Below are 25,994 nucleotides of genomic sequence, written 5' to 3'. Positions count from 1 at the left end.
CCGTGTGAGAAAGCAAGCTAAGTAGTCATACTTCTAGGGTTCAAATCCTGTTGTCAGTACATTCAAAACAACTTAAAAAATTTAAATGATCTTACTGTGAGGCCTCAAGGTTTTTGTTTTGTTTTGTTTTTTTGAGACAGGGTCTCACTCTGTTGCCCAGGGTGGAGTGCAGTGGCACGATCTGGGCTCATTGCAACCTCCATCCCTATGGCTCAAGCGATCCTCCCACTTCAGCCTTTGGAGAAGCTGGGACTGCAGGTGCATGCCACCACACCCAGCTATTTCTTTCTGTAGTTTTTGTAGAGTCTTGCTATGTTGCCCAGGCTGGTCTCCAACTAGTTTGCTCAAGCAATCCACCTACATGAGCCCCCCAAACTGCTGCTTTTTTAACTTTTGTAAAATGATAACATTACTTAATTCAAGGTTTGTTATATGGATTGAAGATATGTAAATTATCTCACACAGTACCCAGACCTTAGCAGATCTTCAAAATTAGCTGTTATAAATTTCATTACTGGGTGAAATAATACTCCTAATTATAGTCAGGGCAAAATAGTAAACCAGATCAGTATACTTGGCTGCAGAGGAGCAGATGTAAAACTCACAAAACAAGAAGCAGATAGCTCTATTAGCATTACTACTGTTCCTAGTTATTACTATTATTATTTACTTTTAATTAACTTAGTGGCAAATAGAATAAAGCTATCAATTACAAATTTGTGGTTAGAAAATAAGTAATTGATATTTTCAGCATCATAGCCTAAGTGGAAATTCATGTTCTTCTCCCTGTCTTTTCCTGTGAACTTTTGCAGTGGTTCCAGGTCTATAAGGCTGATCTCAGAAACTCAGGAGCTCTGCATATAAAGTTTTTTTTAATATGTATATTTTTTTATTATACTTTAAGTCCTAGGGTACATGTGCACAACGTGCAGGTTTGTTGCACGGATGAAGCTGGAAATCATCATTCTCAGCAAACTATCGCAAGGACAAAAAACCAAACACCACATGTTCTCACTCATAGGTGGGAATTGAACAATGAGAACACTTGGCATATGCATATAAAGTTTTAATATGATTGATATTTACTTTTGACTCTGCTTTAGAAAGGCTGCTGAACTTAAGAATGGAATAATTGACTCAGTTGATGTGACAGGTTTTGCTTATCCTATATCATCTGGAAAAGTTGTGTTTAAATAACCTTTCAGGCAGTATGGTGATTAAATATTTAGTAGTATAGATTGATGCTTGCTTGAAAAACAAGTCATTAGTTTATGGAATTGAAATAGAATGGAAGTAGTCTTCAGTGTTGTTAAACTTATACCTCACGAAACTGTAGTCAGTCTACATTATTGTGGCAGTTGTTTCTTGGTAAAAACGAGCTTGTATTCTGACCAAATATTTATTTTAATTAAGGGAAAGCTAACATTTGCCTGAAGCTGAGGAATAAAATTATTCGGAGCAATTGTGAAATATTTATTGGAATTTTAAAGTAAGGTTTCCAGAATTCAATTTGTATTTTTTCCTTTTTTTTTTTTTTTTTTTTGCTTTAAATGGACAGTTTTAGGCTTTACATTGGCTTTGATAAAATAGATACAACACTCTGCAAAGATACCACCTTTACTATGATTGAGTTAATACAGCTCCACGATTAGCAGCGGTTCTTAACTCTCACTATGCATCAGACTCACTTAGAGAGCTTTTAAAAACTAGGGCTATTTGGCTTACCTGTTGAATAGATAGAGTTTCAGTTGATTCAGATTGAAACTCAGATATTGTTATTTTTTGAAAAACCTATAGTACTTGAATCCAATATGCGGCTAAGCTTGAATACCTGGTTGAAAATACTTGAATTAGACACTATGGTTGTTTATTGCCATATTATTTATTTTTTCAGCACTGACTCGTAAAAAAATAATACTACATCTCAGTGGCTCACACAAGTGATTTATTTCTCTCTGAAGTCGCAGTCTGGCATGAGTGGGAAGAAGGTATGTGGAGGCAAGAGGGGAAGGGACTGACCTTTTTTTGGGTACTCTAAAAGATAATAGTAAATGATAGTTGATATGGGTTGGCTCTGTGTCCCCACCCAAATGTCATCTCAAATTTTGTAAGCCCCACCTGTCGAGGGAGGGAGGTGTTTGATCATGCAAGTGGTTTTCCCCATGCTGTTCTCATGATAGTGAGTGAGTTCTCATGACATCTGATAGATTTATAAGTGTTTGGAAGTTTCGCCTCTGTTACTTCTCTCTCCTGCTGCCTTGTGAAGAAGGTACCTGCTTCCTTTTCACCTTCTGCCATGATTGTAAGTTTCCCGAGGCTTCCCCAGCCATGTGGAACTGTGAGTCAATTAAACCCATTTCCTTTATAAATTACCCAGTTTCGGGTAGTACCTTTATAGCCGGGTGAAAACAGGCTAATACAATAGCACATCAAAAATGGCATTATTTCTTAAAACGTTGTTTAGCATCTTGAGAAAAGTAACAACACATATTTACTTTTAAATATTTAGAAAATCTGGAGAAACCTTTTGAACCTGACAGCGTTGAGGTAGGACCACATAGTCAGTATTTGGTGGGTTAAGTGGTGCACATGTAAAGGGAGACTATTGAGCAGAAGTGTTTAGGAATTCAAGAAGGTTAAAAAGATTTCAGTTGGGAGTCACACTTTCTTTCTATGATTTGATTATAAACTATCACCTCTTAAGAAGAATGAGGAATCTCTACTTGCATTTAAGCATTAATGTTACTGCATCACATAGATATTGAATATGGTTTCATACACTTTTCCTGATAATGTATAGTTAATAGCCTCACTGTAAGGCTAATCATATGGGAAGGAAGAAGAGAATTATTAAGATTGTCTTTAACTTTTTATATAAATATTATTTTGTATGAATACAAGTTCTAATCCCACGGCATTTTTGGTAAGAATTTGATTTAAGATATGTATCAAATAATGTATTACTATTTTTAGATATTAGCAAGAATATAGTATGTTTCCATCCACTGGGAATATCTAGGTTTTTCTAATAGGTATGAAGAGCTTATGTAAATTAAAACCCATATTTCAAGATATTATTAGAGCAATAAGAGTTTTATTTTCCCTGAAAGACAAAACATTGAAAAAAAAGTTGCTCATTTTTTGTAGTATTTGTCAGCATGCTGACAAGAAAGTACTAAATAAAATACAGCTAAACTTTGGGCTTACATGACTGTTTTATCCATTGTAGGAATATTAAAGATATGAACACTGGTTTTCAATTTGTGATAGGAATTTCCATCAGTCTGGCTACTTTACAGTCATGTCATATTCCAAAGTCTAACTTTGATGAATTCTTGTCTCAGATATGTCGTCTTTTGGAGACCAGTTGTTCACACTGTTCTATTTCTTTGATTTGCCTACTAATTATTTATTTAAGAAGACAATATTTTGACCTTATTTCAATGAGTTTATCAGCATATTAGCTTGTAGAACATTTATATAATTTTAAAGATCTGGATAGTTTCCAATAGCTTAATTATGCAAATTCACCTATACTTCTTATATCCAACACCATTAGGGAATTCAGGGTTTTCTATTTGTTTTATTTTTCTTGATTTATTCAATTCTGTCCTTGTATGTTTAAATCTAGGCATTCTACTTACTTGTTATGCAATTTGTGTGTTTTACTTGAGTTCTCTGTTGTCATTTCTCTGTGTGGGTGTTGCCACCTCACTTGTACTGTTGTAATGATGGTCAGAAGCAGAGAGCTCCACCGGACTGCCTTAGTCCGTGACACACGGCAGGGCCTGGCCAATGGAGCTTCCTGTTAGAGGACCGTTCATCTGTGTACCCATTTCCACAGAGTCAAGCCTCGGTGGCACTTTGCCCTCTTTGTTGTAGACCTTCACTTAATGAGTATGCATGGTACCTACCGTTGGTTCTGAACCACATTGTTACACTATAATATTATGTTTATTTACCAATTGCCTGTGGTAAGGAAAAAGGACAGTTTTAATAATAAAAATGTGGTTTGAAAGGCAACATATTGGCCGGGTGCGGTGGCTCATGCCTGTAATCCCAGCACTTTGGGAGGCCGAGGCAGGTGGATAACGGGGTCAGGAGATCGAGACCATCCTGACTAACATGGTGAAACCCCGTCTCTACTAAAAATACAAAAAAAAAAAAAAAAATTAGCCGAGCGTGGTGGTGGGTGCCTGCAGTCCCAGCTTCTTGGGAGGCTGAGACAGGAGAATGGCGTGAACTTGGGAAGTGGAGCTTGCAGTGAACCGAGATCGCACCACTGCACTCCAGCCTGGGAGACAGAGCAAGACTCCGTCTCAAGAAAAAAAAAAAAAAAAAGACAGCATAATTAAGCCACAAATGAGTTAAAAACTGTGAAGTAATAAAACCTGGTAAAAACATCAGTGTGAAGCATGGTAGGTGACTTATTAAAATTGGATAACACAAGGCCAAATTAGAAGAAAGTCGAAATCACTGAATTTTCAAACACAAATGGCATAGTTTTTTATTCCTAGCATACCAAAAGCCTTCAAAGCCACTATTACTATGGTTTTGAAAGGAAAAATCTTATCTATTTAAGGGTATAAATGATGAAAATCATTTAAAACGACCTCAGCACCTTTTACGGAGAAATTAATATAGTGTTACTTTGGGATGCTTTTTCTTGATAGATAACTAATAAAGTAATTTTCACATTGAAGATTCTGTGATTGCAATTATAGTACTTTATCTTTGATAAATCTTTTCTGTTGAACAATGATAAATTTAAACATATGATAGATTAAGTTATTGAATGCTAAATCAGTGCAATAAGAACTAATAATGTTTTAGAATAAGATATAAGTGTTTAAATATTTCTAAAAATTAGCTAGGAACTAGTGAGAAATGCAATTCTATAGGCATTAATGCAATGCTGAGAAGTCTTGATTTTTTGGTTGTTTTGTGCCCATTCATTTATTCGCTAAATAAATTTTGATTGAATGCCCATCATGTACCTACTATGTTCCAGATAAACTGCTAGATGCTGAAAATATAATCAAGATCAAGATAAACATGGTTAGTTATATCACAGATATTTACAGGCTAATGGGGAAGAAAGGCAAGTAGATAATTGCAACTCAGGCATTGGTATTCCACAGAAGCCAGCAAATAATCTTGTTACTCATCCAAGTTTGGACTGTAGACAAACATTTTGGCAGATGGAGCTAAAATGTTAGCTGTTTTTACTGATAAGGAGTTTTGAAGAGAAGAACTTTAGTTAATCTTTCCAAGAGGGCTTATTAATGCTTCAGCTTGGAGTTGGACAGATTTACCTGTATACAGGCAGTGTGCACAAGAGGCTGCTGCTCAGAGCCTGTCCCCTAATCATGTATGGCACAGACGATCAGAGAATGCAGGCGGGCACTAGCTTGTTGTATTAGATAGGCATGTGTGAAGGCTGAAAGTGGAGAGGTAGGAGATTATGGACTTGAGGGAATTCAAAGTAGTTCAGATTGGCTGATGTATAGACCAGGTGTGGTGGCTCACGCCTGTAATACCAGCATTTTGGGAGACTGAGGCAGGCAGATGACTTGAGCCCAGGAGTTTGAGACCAGCCTGGGCAACATAAGGAGACCCCTGTCTCTGCAGAAAATACAAAAATTAGCTGGGCATGTGCACATGTGTCATGTGCCTGTAGTCCCTGCTACTCAGGAGGCTGAGGGTGGAGGATAGCCTGACCTTGGGATGTTGAGGCTGCCATGAGCCGAGATTGTGCTACTGCACTCCAGCCTGAGGCACAGGGTGAGATCCTGTCTCAAAAAGAAAATAAAATAAAGGAAAGCTACCAGGAGAGGTGTCTGGAGGACATAAATAGGATTCTTATGTACATGGCCTTGTTGTCATATTGAATAGTTTCGATTTTATCCTAGCAGCTTGGAGCTGTTGATTTTAAACAGATAGTTGACATAGTCACATTGCCCTTTAAGTGTCATTTAGGGCTGGGCATGGTGGCTCATGCCTGTAATCCCAGCTACTCAAGAGGCTGAGGCTGGAGAATTACTTGAACCCGGGAGGTGGAGGCTGCAGTGAACCAACATGGTGCAACTGTCCTCTAGCCTGGGTGACAGAGTGAGACTCTGTCTCAAAACAAACAATCAAACAAACAAACAAGGCATTTAGGAAGCTTTTTTCAGGGTGGATCTGAAAGGGACAAAGCAGAACAAAGGATCTACCATATGGGCTATTTATTTTTGTTTTTATTTTTATTTATTTATTTATTTTGAGACACAGTCTCACTCTGTCTCCCAGGCTGGAGTACAGTAGCGTGATCTCAGCTCACTGAAACCTCCACCTCACGGGTTCAAGCGATTCTTCTGCCTTAGCCTCCCAAGTAGCTGGGATTACAGGTGTTCGTCACCACGCCCAGCTGTTTTCTGTATTTTTAGTAGAGGTGGGGTTTCACCATGCTGACCAGGCTGGTCTCAAACTCCTGACCTCAGGTGATCTACCTGCCTCGGCCTCCCAAAATGCTGGGATTATAGGCATGAGCCACTGTGCCAGGCCAGGCTGTTTTAATAATACAAATTATTATTAAACCAAAAATGATGAGTTAAAAACTGTGAAGCAATAAAAGCTGGTGAAAAAAAGTCAGCATAAAGCATCACATGATAATTTATTAAAAGCGGATAAGACAAGTGGCGGTGGCGCAGATGTGTACCAGAGTAATGAAAGTCTGGGTGAATAGGTTGGAAGGCATTCGCTATTTTATCTTTCTAAACCCTTCTTAGCCATTTCGCTGCTCATTAGCACGTCCACTGAGAGGCTAGCCAGGGGAGCTGAGTCAGATCTTTCTAATATTCTTTCAGAACAGTCTTTTTGAAGAATGCTTAGTAATTTTTAAAATTGCAATTGATAGTCATGATGTGGTTTGGGATTAATTGAAAATTTCATTTATTCATCCTGTCCCAAGATCTCATTAGCATGTATGATTGAGTTCGAAGTGAATTTAATTATGTAGTTGACCCTTTTAATTACCTCACTTTGCATGTGATAATTTGTAAGCTTTCGGCAAAATTTTAATTTGACCACCTCAAAGGAGTCACAGCTTTCATAAGATGGACCTTACTGAAAACAACAACAATATAAGCAGCAAAACCATGTTCTAAAGCTTTGTGAAGTTCATTTTGGGATTAGATAAAAAGCTAAATAATTTCTTGGTTCATGCTTGTTTTTAAGAATAAACTTTTCCTCATTGTGTAAACTCTGTTGATGTGGACTGCTTTTGATTTGAAGACCTAGAGTAGACACTCAATGCCCCAAGGCTCAATATTCATGATATTATCTAATCTTTGACTTTAGAAGATGCTGCATCTATAAAGTTAAATCCTCTGGATTTTTTCATGTCTATTTCTTTAAACTTCTGGTTTATGATTTGCCATAAATCATCTCTTTTCAGGTGGGTGTTCGCTGTTATGGACACACTTTGTTTTCATTGACATAGCATTGTGAGATTATCAATAGACATAGATGATAGTCATGTGATCATCCATTCATTTCCACCAACACTTAATGGGCACTCAGTTTATGCCCAGCACTATTGACTGCCCCATGGATCTGAATTTAATAATATAGAAAGATAACAGATATAACTGCTCATGAGAAATATGAATAGAGATATGCATTGTCACAGCATAGAAAAGAGAGTAACTAATTTTCCCTTCATAATCAAGAAAGGAAACTTTGTATAACAATGGAAAAGAGTGTTTCAAACCACTAAAAAGCATACATCAAACAGACGTATTCACATATGCAAAGAAACAAGCCCAAAACAAAGGTAATGGGATATTTTATATTTTGTTTTTCTCTGTGTTAACAAAGAATATTCTCTAAATTTTAAATAATAGGCTATATATATGAAGATCCTACCACCATAAATTACCATTTCAGATTTTATTCTTAAACATCTTATTTTATAGTGTGGAGCCTGATGCCAAGAAAAGTGAATTGGCTTGTGCAAGTTTGTATGGTTGATCAAAGGCAGAGCAAGTCTGCAAGTGAAAATGCTTGCATTTAAGATCAGTTTTAAAATGCCATGTTCAGGATTGTTTTGTTGTTTTTATCTATAAGTCTCTTTAGAAATAATTACTGGCATGAATTTAACAATCATCCATGATTTTGCATTTTAATGTAAATGAAATCTTTTGAGCAAAATAAATAATTAGTATTTTTATATAGATACACTGGAATATTGTATTCTTCTTAAATGTATATATACCACAAATTTTTTAAAAAAAACTTCTATTGCTTTTAGTAGCTGACTTTGACACAAATTTTCATTTTTAAATAAATTTTAGAGCTAAGCGGGGTTCTTTGAGTGAATTGATGAATAATAAAGTATATGCAAAGAATCATGATGTGAAGGGAAGGGAAGAATGAATAGTAGCACCACGGACAATTTAGGTCAAAGACACTGCACGTGACTGTCTTCTGACTGGAAATACTTTTCAAGTAGACAACGGCGGAGCACAATGTACTCAGCTGCCTGCCCCAGCAGTGAGACAGCGTGTCAGGCCAAGGAAATAACTGTTTCCACCCTCCCAAAAGCAAGAGATCCCATCACTGATTTTCACAAGGTGTGATTTTTATCTCTACTGGTTTCTCTTTCTAAAACCAAACAGCTAGAAATTATGCAGACTGTAGCCATTCCTTATTGGTGATTTCAACAACATCTCTATTGTACTTTCATTTTTCTGGAAAAAATATATGAAATACTTTATTTCAAAACCTGTAACATAGAAAGACAGCTCCAGCAGAGACTTCAAGACCGCTGTTTCTTCTATCTCTCTATTCACTGCACACCTCCTTCTCTCCTTTGGTTTGGTTTTCTTGATAGCTCGGTTGGCTCCCCTGATGCCTCCCGCTTCCCAATAGGGGAATAAAGTAGACATGGAGAGAGATATAAAGGAGAGGGAGGGGGCTAATTTAGGGAGAGGAGTTACTGGCTGTCATTCTGTTGAATGTGTTTGGTTCTAATTTTTATGTGAAAAAGATGAATGAGGTTTTTAAAGAAAATTATGTGCACACAATATTTTTGGTATATTAAGCACCTACTTTACTTCCTCATTTGATTGCAGCTGTGAAAATAAATGTGACTCAGCAAATATGCTTTATGTTGGTTTTGATGAATAGTAACCTAAAGGCAGGTACTGGCTCCTTTTCAGAATTTTTTTTTTTTCACAGAAGATAAAGAGAACACTAATGACAGGTTTCCCAGGAGCGCAGCAGCAGCAGAGTTAACCTTGCAGCCTACAGTTTTAATCCAAACCACCAAGATATTAGGGCTCTAGAAAATCTAAATATGTTCTGTATTTTAAAATAGAGTTAATAAAAAATGTTTGAAGGTGGTTGATGCTGCAGACAAACAGGCTTTTTCTGGGAATTGGACCTTTTCTGGGGTCTGTATCCTTTACTTTCCTAACTGAGGCTGTATTGTATTTGCACCTTTCACTGAATTCCCCAGGAGTGCTCTGCGCCGCTCAAGCACAGGCTCTGGCTTCCATCTCTGTGCGGCACCCTGTGTTCTTCAGTTGGGAAAAAAGGGGTCTGTGGGTATCGAGTGATGCCTACACTTGGTAAAAGCAGTGGATCTAACAAAATCGGAAGGTTTCTTCTTCTGACAGCTTAGTAATTTAAATAGAAACGGTGACAAAGAAAAATAAAATCTTACTTTTCTTTTAGTTGCAATTCCTTCCTTTTAATGTGACCTTTTATTTCAACATAAGAAGTTTGTTGTGGCATTGAAGATATAGCTTGCTTCAATTCCCTTCTCCCTTTTCCTTTTTTCACTTGTGACTGTGTTAAGCTTCACAACCCTGCATATTACCCTTTAAATCTAATTTGAATGAGGAAAGAAAAAGCTTAGAAAGAATTTGTCGTTCAAAGACAGCAAGAACTCTGTCCAGCTCTTTCTGTGTATTCCTTATAGCCCTCTATCTGATAAACATTTGTCAGTAAATACATATTTTAAAACAAACACACACGAACAAACCAAACTGTATGAAAAGTCTATTGTTATTGTTTCCCAGTAACTTTTTTTTCATTTCCCCTGCTTTTTGAATTTTGTTCTTTTCCATGGAAGTTCACTTTACTGTGTCTCTGAAAACTGTAGGGCATTTGGCTGCTGAGAGGTTCATGTGTTTGCTGCAATGAGAGTCTGACCTTCAACCCTCAGTTTCCTTCTCTGTTATAAAGCACAAGTCTAGTGTGTTTCTGTTTAAAAGCCAAAAAAGTCAGATTTCCGGTGAAAACAAACTTGTTTATTGAGAGGTGGCAAAGTGCAAGGGCAAAATGGTTTTATTTCCAGATAATTTGCTAAATATTTTTCAGTAGAAGAAGTTTTCTTTGATGAAAAATGTTTTTAGAAAGGAGAAAGGAAGGACACAGTGGAATATTTCAGCATCATTGTGTTTTAAGGAACAATAATATCTGAAAGTAATTGCTGAATTGGTCCTGAAAGTAAAAGTAATTAAATAGCTTTATTTTTGTGCTTAATAATTACTCATTTTCAAAAGATCATTGTGTGCTCTTTGGTGGTGTTTTTTTTTTAATTAATAGACATTATTTTTAGAGCCATTTTAGATTAACAGAAAATTGAGTTGAAAGTACATAGAGTTCTATGTACTCTGCATCCCTCCACACACACTTTCCAGTATTAGTAATATTTTGCCCTGTTGTGATACATTTGTTGTAACTGATCAATGTTGATATATTGTTGTTGTTATTATTATTATTATTATTTGAGATGGAGTATTGCTTTGTTGCCCTGGCTGAAGTGCAGTGGTATGATCTCCACTCACTACAACCTTTGCCTCCCGGGTTCAAGAGATTCTCCTGCCTCAGCCTCTCAAGTAGCTGGGATTACAGGCGCCCACCACCATGCCCAGGTAATTTTTTCTTTTTTTCAGTAGAGAGGGGCTTTCACCATGTTGGCCAGGCTGGTTTCGAACTCCTGACCTCAAATGATCTTCTCGCTTCAGCTTCCCAAGGTGCTGGGATTACAGGCATGAGCCACCTCGCCTGACCTGATATATTACTATTAATGTCCATAGTTGACATTTAGGGTCAATCAATCATCGTGTTGCACATTCTTTGAGTTTTGACAAATGTATGATGATACCTATCTACTATTAGAGTATCATACAGAATAGTCTCACTGCCCTAAGAATCCCCTGTGCTCTGCCTTCTGTCCCTCCTTGTACTAGACCTCTGGCCACCACTGATCACTTTATTGTCCTATAGACATTTTGTCTTTTCCAAAATGTCATATAGCTGCAGTCATATAGTACATAGCCTTTTCAATTAGCTTCTTTTACCTAATAATATGTATTTAAGATTCCTTATCTTTTCATGGCTTGATAGCTCATTACTTTTTATTCTTGTAAAACATTACGTTGTATGGAAGTGCTACAATTTATCTATTTGCCTAGTGAAGGATATATTTGTTGTTTCCAAGTTATTTGCAATTATGAATGAAACTGCCATAAATATCCATAATTTTTGTGTAGATTTAAGTTTTTAATTAATGTAGGTAAATACCTAGGATCATATGCCAAATGTATTTTTAGTTTTATAAAGTACTGCCAAACTGTTTTCCAAAATGGCTGTACCATTTTGCATCTCCACCAGCTCATCAATGAATGAGAACTCCTATTTCTCTACATCCTTGCCAGCATCTGATATTGTCAGTGTTTTGGATTTTTGCCATTCTCACAAGTGTGTAAACGTATCTTATTCTTTTAACCTTCAGTTGTTTAAGTGACATATGATGTGGAGTGTTTTTTCATATGCTCATCTCTAATCTCTCTGTCATCTTTGGTGAGATGTTAGGTCAGATTTATTGTCCATTTTTTAATTGGGTTATCTGTTCTATTATTGTAGATATTTAAGAAATCTTGATATACTTTGGATGCCAGTCATTAATCAAATATGAGTTTTGCAAAGATTTTTCTCCCAGCTGGTGGCCTGTCTTTTAATTCTCTTTACAGCATCTTTTGCCAAGCAGCAATGATTAATTTTAATGAAGTCCATCTTATCAATATTTTATTTCATGAGTCACATGTTTGGTATTCTATCTAAAAATTCATCATTAAACCTAAAATCACTTACATTTTCCTCCTATGTTATCCTCTAAGATACTTACAATTTTTCGGTTTACATTTAGGTCTATGATGTCCTTTGTGTTTATTTCTGTGAAAGGTGTAATAACTCCTTCTGTATTCGTTCTTTTTTTGCCTATGGATGTCTAACTTGTTCCAGCATCTTTGGTTTAAAAGGCTGTTCTTTTTTCATTGAGTTGCTTTCGCTCCTTTGCCAAAAATCAATTGACTGTGTTTGTGTAGTTCTATTACTACACTCTCGATTCTGTTCCATTGATTTATTTGTCTATTCTTTTGCCAGTATTATGCTGTCTTGATTGCTATAACTTTGTGATAAGTCTTAAAGTCAGGCAATATCAGTCCTCCCACTTTGTTCTTCTCCTTCAACATTGTGCTGAGTATTCTGTATTTTTTTCTGTTTCTTTCCATATAAAATTTAGAATCAATTTATTGATAACTTGAAAATAATTGGCTGAGATTTAGATTGGGATTACATTGCAACTATAGACCTAATTTGGAAGAACTGACATCTTGACAATATTGACTCTTACTATCCATGTACATGGGATACCTCCATTTAGGTAGATATTGTCTGATTTCATTCAGCAGAATTTTGTAGTTTTTCATATAGTTCTTGTGTATATTTTGTTAGATTTATAGCTAGGTATTTCATTTTTCTGATGGTAATGTAAATGACATTTTGTTTTTAATTTCAAATTCCAAATGCTCATTGCTGGCATATAAGAAAGTGATTGACTATTATATATTAACCTGGTATCCTGCAGACTGAAAATAATATTTTATTAGTTTAGTAATTTGTTGATTCTTTGATATTTCCCACATAGACAATCATGCCATCTGCAAAGTAAGTTTTACTTCTTCCTTTCTAATATTAATACCTTTTATTTCCTTTTCTTGTCTTAATGCTTTAGCTGGAATTTCCATTACAATATTGAAAATGAGTGATAAGTAGGGATATCCTCACCATAGCAGGAAAGCTTCTAGTTAATTGGCATTAAGTATGATGTGAAGTGTAGATTTTTCTTAGCTATTCTTTACCAAGTTGAGAAAGTTCACCTCGATCCCTAGTTTGCTGAAAGTTTTTATCATTAATGGGTTGTCAAATGCTTTTTCTGCATCTATTGTCATAATTGTGATTTTTATTCTTTGGCTTTGTGATGTGATGGATTATGTTAATTGATTTTTGAATATTTACCTAGATTTTCATACACTAATAAATCACTTTTGGTCATGATATATAATTCTTTTTATACATTGTTGGATTTGATTTGCTAATATTTTATTGAGGATTTTTGTATCTAGGTTTGATATTTGTTGTAGTTTTCTCTTGTGTTGTCTTTGTATGGTTCTGGTATTAAGGTAATACCGGACTTGTAAAATGAATTAGGAAGTATTCCCTCCATTCCTATTTTCAGTAAGAGATTTTAGAGAATTGGTTTCTTTCTTAAATATTTGGTAGAATTCAATAGTTGACCCATCTTGGTTTGCTGCTTTCTGTTTTGGAAGGTTATTTATTATTCATTTAATTGCTTTTATAGATATAAGACATCATAATCAGTTCAGGCTACTACACAAATTACCACAGACTGAATGACTTAAACAACAAGCATTCATTTCTTGGTGTTTTGGAGGTTGAATATCCCAAATCAGGATGCCAGCATGGTTTGGTTCTTGGTGAGTGTCCTCTTCTTCCTTTAGAGAGGGTGGTCTTCTTGCTTGTCCTCACATTGCAGGAAGAGAGCTGCCTAGCTCTCTGGCCTCTTGTTATAAGAGCACTAATTCCATTCATGAGGACTCCACCTTCGTAATCTAACTGTTCCCAAAGGCCCCACCTCTGCACCTCCAAAGACCATCATACTGGGATTAGGTTCTGAATATATATATATATATATATATATATATATATATATATATATAAAATGTTTTGAAATATATATATATTATATTTTTATTATTATTATTATTATTATTATTATTATTATTATTTTGAGACAGAATCTTGCTCTGTGGCCCCAAGCTGAAATGCAGAAGCTCCATCTCGGCTCACTGCAACCTTCATCTCACGGGCTCAAGAGATTCTCTCACCTCAGCCTCCTGAGTAGCTGCGACTACAGGCACATGCCACCATGCCTGGCTAATTTTTGTATTTTTAGTAGAGACGGAACTTCACCATATTTTCCAGGCTTGAACTCCTAAGTTCAAGCAATCCTCCCACCTCTGCCTCCAAAAGTGCTGGGATTACAGGCATGAGCCACTGCAACCAGCCTGAAAATATAAATTTTAAGGGCACAAAAGTGTTCATTTCATTGCAAAGGTCTATTTAGACTATTAGTTTTTCTATGTGTAAGTTTTGATAGATTGTATCTTAAGGAATTGTTCCATTTCATTTTGGTTATCAAATTTGTGGGCATAGAGTTGTTTGTAATATTCCCTTGTTATCTTTTAAATGTCTATGGATTCAATAGAAATAGCCCCTCTTGGCCAGGCATGGTGGCTCATGCCTGTAATCCCAGCACTTTGGGAGGCTGAGGCAGGCAGATCACAAGGTCAGGAGTTCGAGACCAGCCTGACCAACATGGTGAAACCCTGTCTCTACTAACAATACAAAAATTAGCTGGGAGCACACGCTTGTAATCCCAGCTACTAGGGAGGCTGAGGCAGGAGAATCTCTTGAACCCGGGAGGCAGAGGTTGCCGTGAGCCAAGATTGCACCACTGCGCTCCAGCCTGGGAGACAGGGTGAAACTCTGTCTTGGAAAAAAAAAAAGAAAGAAAAAGAAATCGTCCCTCTTTCATTTCTGATATTCTGATTTGTTTCTTTTCTCTTTTTTCCTTAGTTAACCTAGCTAGAGGTGTGTCAGTTTTATTGATCTTTTGAAAGAACCATTCTATGGTTTCATTGATTTTTCTCCTTTGATTTCCTGTTTTCAATGTCTTGTATTCTACTTTAATTAATATTATTTTTTCTACTGCTTACTTTAGAGTTAGTTTGCCCTTTTTTTATAGTTTGCTTGGGTTGAAGCGTAGATGATTGAATTTCCTATCTTTCTTCTTTTCTAATATATGCATTCAATTACATAAATTTTTGTCTAAGTACCAATGGTCTGTTTTTATGATTTATAGCTTTCTGTCCTTGATTTCTAGTTTCATTCCATTGTGGTCTGAAAGCATACTTTGTTTGCTTTCTATTCTTTTAAATTTATTAAGATGTGTTTTAGGACACGAAATGTGGTCTATATTGGTGAATGTTCTGCGTGAGATTGAGAAGAATGGGTATTCTGCTGTTGTTGGAAGAAGTAGTCCATAAATGTCAATTAGAATCAATTGATTGTGCTGTTTTCTTCACTGCTTTTCTGACTGCTCTATAACTTTCAATTGCAGATTGAGCAGTGTTTAAGTCTGCAACTGTAATAGTGGATTCATCTGTTTATCCTTGCAGTTCTTTCAGTTTTTGCCTCACATATATTGCTAATCTATCTCTAAGTATATGCTTATTAAGGATTGTTTTGTCTTCTTGAGAATTGACTCCTTTATCATTATGTAGTGCCTCTCTTTATCCGTGATAACCTTCCTTGCTCTGATGTCTGTACTGTCTGAAACTAATACAGCTACTGCAACCTTCTTTTGATTTGTGTTAACAACGTAATGGACTGAATTGTACGCCCCAAATTCAGAATGTGTCTGTATTTGGAGAGAGGGTCTTTAAGGATGTAATTAAGGTAAAATGAGGTCATTAGGGTGGCCCTAATCCAATATGACTGTTGTCTTTATAAAATAGGAAATTAGGACACAGGCACACACAGAGGCAAGATCATGTAACGATACAGAGAAGAAAGTGGCCATCTTCAAGCCAAGGAGAAAGGACTCAGAACAAACCAACCCTGCTGGCACTTTGATCTTGAACTTCCAGAATTGTGGGAAAATAAATTTATGTTGTTTAAGCCATCCAGTCAATGTGGTACTTTGTTATGATAGCCCTTACAAACTAATGTAGTATGGTAATGGTATTTCTTTCTTCATTCATTTACTTTTATCTATTTGTCTCTATAGTTAGGTGGGTTTTTTGTTGTTGTTTTTGTTTGTTTGTTTGTTTTCAGACAACATAGAGTTTGATGTAGTTTTTTACGCACTTAGTCTCTCTCTCTTTTTTTTTAAGTGTATTTATGCCATTGGCATTTCAAGTGATTATTGATATAGTTAGATTATTATCTATCATGTTTGTTACTGTGCTATCATTTTCTACTTGTTGCCCTTGTTCTTTGTTTCTTTCTCTCTCTTTTTTTTTGTCTTCTACTGTTTTTCTGTCTTTTCTGGTTTTCATTGAGCATTTAATGTGACTTTTTTTCTTCTCTCTTAGCATATCAGTTATATTTTTTAAACTTTTTCTTAGTGGTTGCCATTGAGTTTAAATATATATTTTCAATTAATTTAAGTCTATTTTCAGAAGACACTCTACCACTTGGCAATACTATATTACCACAGATAGGACAAGTACCTTGTAACTGATTATTCCAAATTCCTCCCTCTTATCTCTTATGACATTGGTGTCAGTCATTTCATGTATCCATGAGATACAATCATCGAATACATTGTTGTTATTATTTTGAACCAGCTGCTATCTGCTATGTCAATTAAAAGTAAGAAAAATAAAAGATTTCATTTTACCCTTATTTATTCCTTTTTTAAAGCTCTTCATTTCTCTATGTAGATCCAGGTTTCTGATCTATATCATTTTCCTTCTTTCTGAAGAACCTCTTTTAAAGAAGCGTCTACCAGCACAAATATCCTCAATTTTCATTTTTCCTGATAAAGACTTCACTTTTGAAAAACAATTTTTCTAGGTGGGTGGGGTTTTCTTTTAACAGCTTAAATATTTACTACATTCTGTATTTTGCTTGCATGGTTATAGAGAGAAGTCTGATATCATTATTTTTACTTCTCTCTGAGTAAGCTCACCCACCGTCCACCCCAACCCAGCTTCTTTCAAGATTTTCTCTGTGTTTTTGATTTTCTGCAGTTTGAATATGGTTTACCTAGATTTCATTTTTTATTTTGTTTTGTATGTATCCTACTTGGTGTTCTCTGAGATTCTTAGATTGGAGGTTTGGTGTCTGTTACTAGTTTTGGGAAATTCTCAGTCATTATTGCTTCAAGTATTTTTTTTTCTGTTCTTTCCTTCCTTCTTGAATTCTTATTATAAATATGTTACAACTTTTGTAATTGTCCCACATTTCTTTGATACTCTATTTCATTCCTTTTCTTTTTACATTTCTTTTCTGATGTTTCCACTGACATTTTTTTCAAGCTCACTGATTTTTTCCTTGACTCTATCCAATCTATTAATGAGCTTATCAAAGGTAGTTTTCATTTCTGTCACTGTTTTTTATTTCTAGCACTCTTTAGATTTTTTTCTTAGTTTCTATATATCTGCTTACATTACCCATCTCTTCTTACATGCTATCTGCTCTATCCATTAGAGTCCTGATTAATCATAGTTGTTTTAAATTCATAATCTGATAATTCTAAAATCTCTACTATATCTGAGTCTGATTCTGATGCTTGCCCTGTCTCTTAAATTTTGTTTATCTTTTAGTATGACTTTCAATTTTTGTTGAAAGTAGGACATATACTGGGTAAAAATAAATGAGGTAAATAGGCCGTTAGTGTGGGTTTTTTTTGGTCTGTCTGGCTAGGAATTAGGCCATGTTTACTAGTTTCCTTTGCTGTAGGTGCCATAGGCTAAAATATGCTCAGGTGTCCATGTTTCTATCACCTCAGTTGTCTTTATGTTTCCCTAGAAACCAAAGTAGTAATGAGTACAGGAGGCTGCAGAGCAGAGAGTACAGGGATGTCCTTTGTTATAGTCAGTCCCTGCTGGGAAGTGATAGGCAGCTGTGACTTCACTTGAGCATTGGAGAAGCAAAAAATGTTGTCTTATCGTCCTAGGTTGGTGGCAGGCTTGCTTTTGCTCCCATTTGGGAGTGTTCTTGGTGAGGGTAAAATGGACTCTCAGCGACAGGGAACTAGATGAAGGAGTCTTGAGAAGCTGATGTTCAGGAGTGTCCACAGGTCCCAGTAAACTCACTTTAACATCTGGTGTCCGTGGTGTTGAAAAGGCATTTGAGTTTTCAGTGACATGTAGGAGGTCCATGTTCTCTTGCTCCACCATCATCAACTGACTCCAATACTCCAGGGGCAAAGAAAGCAGGTGCTCGATCACCTTGGGTTGATGCTTGATGTCCTGTAACATTGTCACTGGGTCCGGATGGTGCACAGCATGGGCTACTATTGTAGGGCCAAAGACTTTAGCCAGATTGGCAACATCTCGTTCCCTAGAAATTTCTTAAGTAAGGCCTGAGACGTGAACATTTTCAGTTGTGCTCCCCTGTTAATATACAAGAGCCCTATTGCTGTGGTGGTAAGGTTGAGTGAGGGGCAGCATTGTCGTGTCCTGTCCTCAGTCTTTTACTGAGCCTGTGCCCTTGGGCTGTAACTTTGCAGGTACCTTCCCTGCTTAGGTGAAACAGGAAGGCTAGAGTGGGCTGGAATTGAGCCTTTCCCTTCTTCGAGGTTGGCTAGGCACTGGCAGAATATTTTCCCTCGAGGGTAGGTCTTGTTGAGAACAGAAAGCTCTGGTGTTTTTCGAAAGAGCTACTCTCTCACTCTCCACCCACTCACACATTGGAAGCTATAGGCGATTTTTCTCTGATCTTCTCTGTGAGAACCTGGTAGGGCTCCTGAAGGTAGAACTCAGAAAAGTGTGGGGACCTCCTAGGAAGGCCCTACTGGGAGATTTTCATTCTCAAACTTGTCCAAACTGAGCCTCTAGCAATTCTTAAATTACAGCTTTAGATTTCAACTCCAGTGCTAGTTCCAGCAGAGATTTCTGCTCCAGGAAATTGGATTGCTGTGTCTACTTATCTGTCTCTCCAATTTTTGGGGGGTGTCCATTTGTCTCAAGACCTCAATTCTCTCATGGACCTAAGAAGAGCTGTTGATTTTTAATTTATTCAGCTTTCTATTTGTTGTTAGAATGGAGTGGTGACTTCTGAACTCCTATATGCTGACCAAAAAAAGAAAATCAGTTTTATTTTGATTTTTGTTGAATGAACATGCTTCTTTAAAAGTAATCTAAAGGTGAGTTTTGTAAGCATTTTGAAAATTTGCATATTTCAAGAGGATGATAAGTTTCCAGTAAAGGGATTTGTGTGCAACTGATGAGTGATAACCAGATAATAATGTTTGCAACTGACAGTCCATTAGCTCAAAATGTGTTTTGTATTGTCAGCTACATTTGAAGAAAGTTTCGGTTAATAAAGTTTCAGAAATTAGCACATTGGTATGCTGAATATTATTGTATAACATAGACATTCTTGTGCATTAAACAGTATGTGCTCATCAAATTACATTATTTGCTTTTGGCCCTAATTCATAATGGAAAAGTAGCTATGTCTTGGAAGCAACTATCATTTTTCCAAAATTGAAACAACTTTATAGTTTAAAATACCATGAATTTTGTCTATCCTGATGTAGCATGTTGTGGGATTAGTCATTGCGTCACAGAATTTTAGAATTTGAAGAGATCTTGTATAATTTTGTTTTCATATTTTACAGGTCATGTCTACAGAAGGTAAGTGTCTTATTTAGGGTCAGAAGCTAGTATGTGGGATAATTATATTATGATAGCTTAAAATGTGACTATCAGTCTTGGTCTTAATACAGATTTAGCTGAACAATGAGAATACATGGACACAGGGAAGGGAACAACACACACAGGGTAGGGGAATGGCGGAGACATCAGGATAAATAGCTAATGGATCTGGGGCTTGATACCTACGTGATGGGTTGATAGGTGCAGCAAACCACCATGTCACATGTTTATCTATGTAACAAACCTGCACATCCTACACATGTGTCCCAAAACTTAAAATAAAATAAAATAAAATAAAAATGTAAAAAATGAGACAGATTTAGATCATCTTGTTCTTATTTACTTCATCAGGGGATTATCCTATAGTGGAATTTAGAATGATGAGCTTGAAACTCTGAAGGAACTCAAAGCAATATCTGACTCACCACAAAATGGTTAAATTCTATGCCTAGAATCCTAGTTTAATTTTTTTATTTGCTTATTTAACAGTTATTTGAAAATTGACTCCAAGTATGTCAAGTTTATTTTAAAAAGTTTGATTCAAACACATTGGTCCCAATTGATGTGACTTAACAGGAGCTTATTTAAGAAAACAAGTCAGGACATTTGTAAATTCCAAAGTAGAATATTTGACTATGATTTGGTCCTATTCAATGAGGATGCTACTTAGTGACTGTGTAACCATGGTTAATTTACTTAACCTCTTTGTGCCTCAATTTTCTTCCTTGTAAAGTGGGATGTGGATAATAGTTTCTTTCTCATAGGGTTATTTTGAGGATTAAATACATTAAATGTATAAATTGCTTAGAACAATGTCAGACAGTAATTTCCTAATTAATATTAGTTACTATAATTAAAAAGAACAGATATTCAGACTCTTAGGATTTGCATTTTTAGCCCTCCTCTATTTATAACCCTTTCTAAAACCATCCAGGACAGATGATTGGCCATTTCTATATTACCTCTAAAATAGTTCCTTTCACTCTACTAATTTCATATCAATATTTGCATGTGTGTGGAGCGGGGCAGGCAGTGGTGGAGAGGCAGAAATGTGTCCAATGAGTTCCAATAATGGACTCTTCTGTCACACAGGGTAGAAAGCCTAGTCTTAAAATGTATTGTGCATACATCTCTAGTGAGTGAAGTAGCACAATCCCCACATCCCAGTTCTCCTAAAGCTCTGATGCTCTTATCATCCTTTCTGTTATCTTCTTCTTAGATAATTTTAAGTAAGCCTCTGTAATTGCAGCAGTCACTGAACTGTGCGTATGTGGGGTGTGTGTGTGTGTGTGTGTGTGTGTGTGTGTGTACGTGTGTATTCAAGATCATTTCTAGATGCATGAGAGGTTATTAGATGGCAAGCATGCAAAGTTCATGTGCAGTACCTGAATCATGATGTGTGAAGCTGGCTGTTCCCTGAACTCTCATAATGTGTATAACATTAAGCTGTGCAGAATGAAGAAGGAGGCATAACTGTTTATAAAATGCGAATATAGAGAGTTCCCATGAGTTCCTCACCCCATCTACCCAGCGATTTTGAGGATAGTTACTTTTATAATTGTTTTGGGTTTCCGTTAAATACTTGGCAAAATCTCTGTTTTTAGTCACTATCTCTTGAATTGATTTTGTAGAATAATTAAGTTTTCCTTCTGTCTACTATTCCTACCTATATTGTAACTATAGGGTTTTTAAGTGTTTTTGACAGATTCAGTGGGAAATTTTTTTAAAAAAAACCTGGGATTCTAGGCAATTTCATCGTGTATTCAGACACTCATTATGTTCTTCATTCATTCATTACATTTGCAGGCAGGTGAAATTCAGCCTTCATTTGAAGACAACAAAGTCCGGTTATGTTTAGTGGGAAGGGAAATGGATCTGAGTAGCTTTTCGTAAAGGCAGCAGTAAGAGAGTAAACTGTGATTTTGTTGAGTGAAACCAAAAAGGTTTCCTTTAGTGTAAACTATGCCTCCTTTTGGAAACCCTAGTGCCGTGGCAATGTAGATAACACAGATGTGAGTAGATCACACCCTAGTTTATTTCAAGATGTGATCTAGATTTAGGCTTAATGGACTGCTAATATACACTCAAAGTGGCTAGAGGCAAGCATGCTCCAGAGACCTCAAGAGATCTGAGGAAACTTGTCCTCCTGGTCAGTGAATGGGGGGAAGACCAATACCTTTGTTTACAATACAGTTTTAGCTATTTTTACATGTCACCGTATCAGTCAGCAATTGAATTTAGAGACAGATTTTGAAAGTGGCTTTATGGTTCTCAAGGGTAGTGGCTTTGAAAATACACTTCAAATACAATAATAATTTGCACATCTGTAACCTAATGCTACAGAGTGGAACAGCAAACATGCCTCTGAATCAACAGTGGTTTCCTAAACTTTGTGGAGATTTTATTTTTTCATTGGCTACCATTTAAAAAGTACTTTGAAGGTGAATGATGCCATTCAAGTATTTTATATGGCCCAACTAATATTTTACAGGATATCAAAATAGGCAATGCTCTTCAGCATTCACAATTACTTGGAAACAGGCCGGTCATGGTGGCTCATGCCTGTAATCCCAGCATTTTGAGAGGTTGAGGTGGGCAGATCACTTGAAGTCAGGAGTTCGAAACAGGCCTGGCCAATATGGTGAAACCCCATCTCTAATAAAAACACAAAGATTAGCCAGGCATGGTGGTGGGTGCCTGTAATCCCAGCTACTCAGGAGGCTGAGGCAGGAGAATTGCTTGAACCCGGAAAGTGCAGGTTGCAGTGAGCCAGGATTGCACCATTGCACTCCAGTCTGGGTGTTGCAGCAAGACTCCATCTCAAAAAAACAAAAAAACAAACAACAAAAGAGAACAAAAAATTACTCAGAAACTGTGAAATATTGGTGATATGTTAGGATTACAAGTTACATTAATGTTACAAAGGTAGGCACAAACAAAAATTATGTTGTTTTTATTACTTTATTTTTTTTCTTTATTTACTTATTTTTATGAGAACCTACTATTGATTTTTTTAATATATATACTTTAAATTCTGGGATACATGCGCAGAATGTGCAGGTTTGTTACATAGGTATACACGTACCATGATGGTTTGCTGCACCCATCAACCCGTCATCTACATTAGGTATTTCTCCTAATGCTATCGCTCCCCTACCCACCCACCCCCCGACAGACTCCGGTGTGTGATGTTCCCCTCCCTGTGTCCATGTGTTCTCATTGTTCAATTCCCACTAATGAGTGAGAACATGCGGCGTTGGGTTTTCTGTTCTTTTGTTAGTTTGCTGAGAATGATGGTACTGTAATCATCTTGCAGCATGCCTGGTACATAAATACATGGTAGGGACTTACCTATGAATTTGTTCAATTAAAGTGTAAAATAATTAATGGACTTCTTTGAGAGCAGGTACCCTTGTCGTATGTGGCTTTTTTATTTGCCTTTGCTCTTAGCTTAGTGTAAAGCACAGAATTTTTGTTCAGTAAGTGGTGTGGGTGGAGAAGAACTGATAGAAACCCAATGAGATAAGAGGCTGTAATACTGGGTAAAACACACCTGTTCATGTGTTGGAACTTCATTTGCCAGCCTACTTTTAAGCCTGAGCATTCAGTCTGGACATTTCCAAGGTGCACATTCTGAAAAACTAAGGGTGTTTTTGGAAGCCGTTCCAGTAAAAAAATTTATTTTTCTGTCTTTTTCCCTATGCTTGTATGAACAATTGCTAAATATATTTTGATAGGCTGTATTTTGATAGAGAATATTGAGTAATTTCTGTATATTTTCCCATTGAAATATTGTGAAGTAATCTGACAATATGTACTCTAGAATACATGGTTTATTTTATTCTCATGTTTATATTAGACAATAATGAATGCCTTGACATTCTTACTTGTACCAAATGGTCCTTATTCTCCACCTCTATTTAAAAATGTATTTTTCTTTCTTAAAATACAATTGGGATTAAAATTACATTAAATTGTTCAGAGACATAGTATTCAGTTGAAATGAATACTTAAAAATTTACAAATTAGAATTAGAGGAGGGATTAATCAACTTTCTTTTGTACCTTCCAATTGAGCTGAATCAATTGAACACCTCTGTGTACTTTTTAACTGGTAGATGGCTTCTTATCTCATTGAATCTTCAACTAAGTTCTTCAAAAATTTTTATTTGAGTGAGAAATCATTTGGAATTTGACAGAACCAAATTAAAACAGCTTAACTATTGGTTTAAAACTTACTGTAAAACTGTACTTACCAGAGATAACATAAATTTGAGTATAAACAAATAAAAAGAAGAGATTAAAAATAGAAATAGTAATATGAATTAGAGCAAAGGAAATATAAGTAGAAAAATTAGGTGATGCTTCGGTGAGATTCTTACACAGAATTTGTATTGTTAAGCCCTACATTTTATTTATTGATGGCTCAAAAATTATCTATAATTTTTCTAACATCCATCAAAAGAGGGAAAGTCTGTTGTCCATAGGATAAAATGAAGACAGAACATGTGTCTTTCTGGTATATCCAAGAGAAATTTGGCTAATGGGTCCTCTAGAACAGGAATTTTAAAATTTTGATGACCAATATCCTCAAGAGGTTCTTCTAATGTATATTGTAGAGGATTCAGTTTTGTACGACGCACATGCACTATGGCTCCCATCCACGGAATTTGGTGGGACCTATTTGGGGTTGCCTTAGCAGCATGTTGGAATTTTACAACTGGGTCTCTGGTGAGGGTTCAGCCCTTACCCGAGTATTTGTCTATTTTCAAGGTGTAATTATTCCCGCAAAAGCTAATTTTAATGTCACTGATGGCAGAGCTGGAAAGAGATACACACAATGGGCTCTCCATAGACCATGAGAGCCAGCGCCAGCATACCCCCATGTCCCCAGTCACAGCTCTCCAAAACCCTGCTTCATCCAACACTGGATCTAGATGTTCAGGAATGGATCGTTTACTCATTACAGTGATTGAAGCAAGCTCCATCAGTAGAAACAGATGGAGCCAAACAGCTTTGTTTTGGCTGTTGTTACCGCTTGGAATGAAGTTATTCCTTATTACTGATTAAGAATAGAGCCAAATGATTTCACAGTCAGGTGAATCAGAGATAGATTGGATACTCATAAATAAAACTGAAAACCTGAAAATAAATCTTCCTGAAAAGATTTTGCCTTACCTCTGTACTGATGAAAATATATGATCGCTAACATTGTATTTGAGCACGTGATACATACTGGACACTATTTTTAATGCTTTACGTGTATTAGCTTGTTCCAGTCCTATTAAAATCCCAAGAAGTGAGGATTTAAGCTAGAAACTTACGCAGCTGGGATTTAAATATGAGTTTCCTGGTTCCATAGTCTACCATCTTCTATTTTTGTAAACGTATTCTATATTTGCTATTGAATATTTGTTGAATAAAGCAAAGGACACCAAATATTGAAATAAGCTACCCCTTCAAATGAACTTCCTCGATTTTCCTTTCTCCCATGGACCCCAGGAACAGGTGTGATATGTGGGATTGTTGGAACAGATGGAATTGCTCCTCATCTCCAGCACTGGCTTGAAAAGTCCAGAGGTCAAGTGCAGGCTTCATCCAGCCATGGATTATGTATGTGGCAAAAGCCGAGGGACTTTTCTTCCAGGTATTGTGTTTTGGAGAATAGGGTGATTCATCACTACTTCTCAGGACTCTTACGAAAAATTATGGAATTTGTTTTGGATTCTCAAGTAGACACAGTGAGGTCACTGTCTGGTCCTTTGACTTAAGTATTATTAGGCCCTCACAGCATCTGTAGCACCTTCTCAGCACTGCTGTTAATTTACTGTAGCCCCTGGCTATCTCTCTTTTGTTCCATTACTACAAGGTTTGGCTGTTTGCCATCAGGCAGCCAGAGTAAGGTTCTACTCTTCCCCTAGATATGTAGAAAACACTCAAGAGTCCAAATCATGTTTAAGACCCGTGGAAAGGACAGATACGAGGCCCTGTGACAGGGATGTAGCTGGACTACAAAAGCAAAGATACAGGTGCAACCTCACTGAAAGGAAAACAGAAATGATGACTTCCACGTCTCTCCAGAGATGGTCTAACTCATCATCTCAGATTCACTCCTCTTTAGAGCTTTTAAGACTTTTGCTTTGGCTTGACTCTTCAGGTGGAAAAATGATAGACAAAACTCAGTGTG

The 25,994-nt window shown here is 36.4% G+C and overlaps 1 protein-coding gene and 1 pseudogene across 1 annotated transcript in view; one reads left to right on the top strand and one right to left on the bottom strand.

Moving 5' to 3' along the window:
- The window catches only part of GPM6A (glycoprotein M6A), a 383,459-nt gene that overhangs the window by 22,581 nt on the left and 334,884 nt on the right, over positions 1-25,994 (top strand). The window lies entirely within an intron of this gene.
- On the bottom strand, positions 14,745-25,177 carry LOC134736437 (rac GTPase-activating protein 1-like; annotated as a pseudogene).

The sequence above is a fragment of the Symphalangus syndactylus genome, chromosome 4 (assembly GCF_028878055.3).
Source record: "Symphalangus syndactylus isolate Jambi chromosome 4, NHGRI_mSymSyn1-v2.1_pri, whole genome shotgun sequence".
Classification (NCBI taxonomy): domain Eukaryota; kingdom Metazoa; phylum Chordata; class Mammalia; order Primates; family Hylobatidae; genus Symphalangus; species Symphalangus syndactylus.
This window is presented reverse-complemented; position numbering and strand designations above follow the sequence as displayed.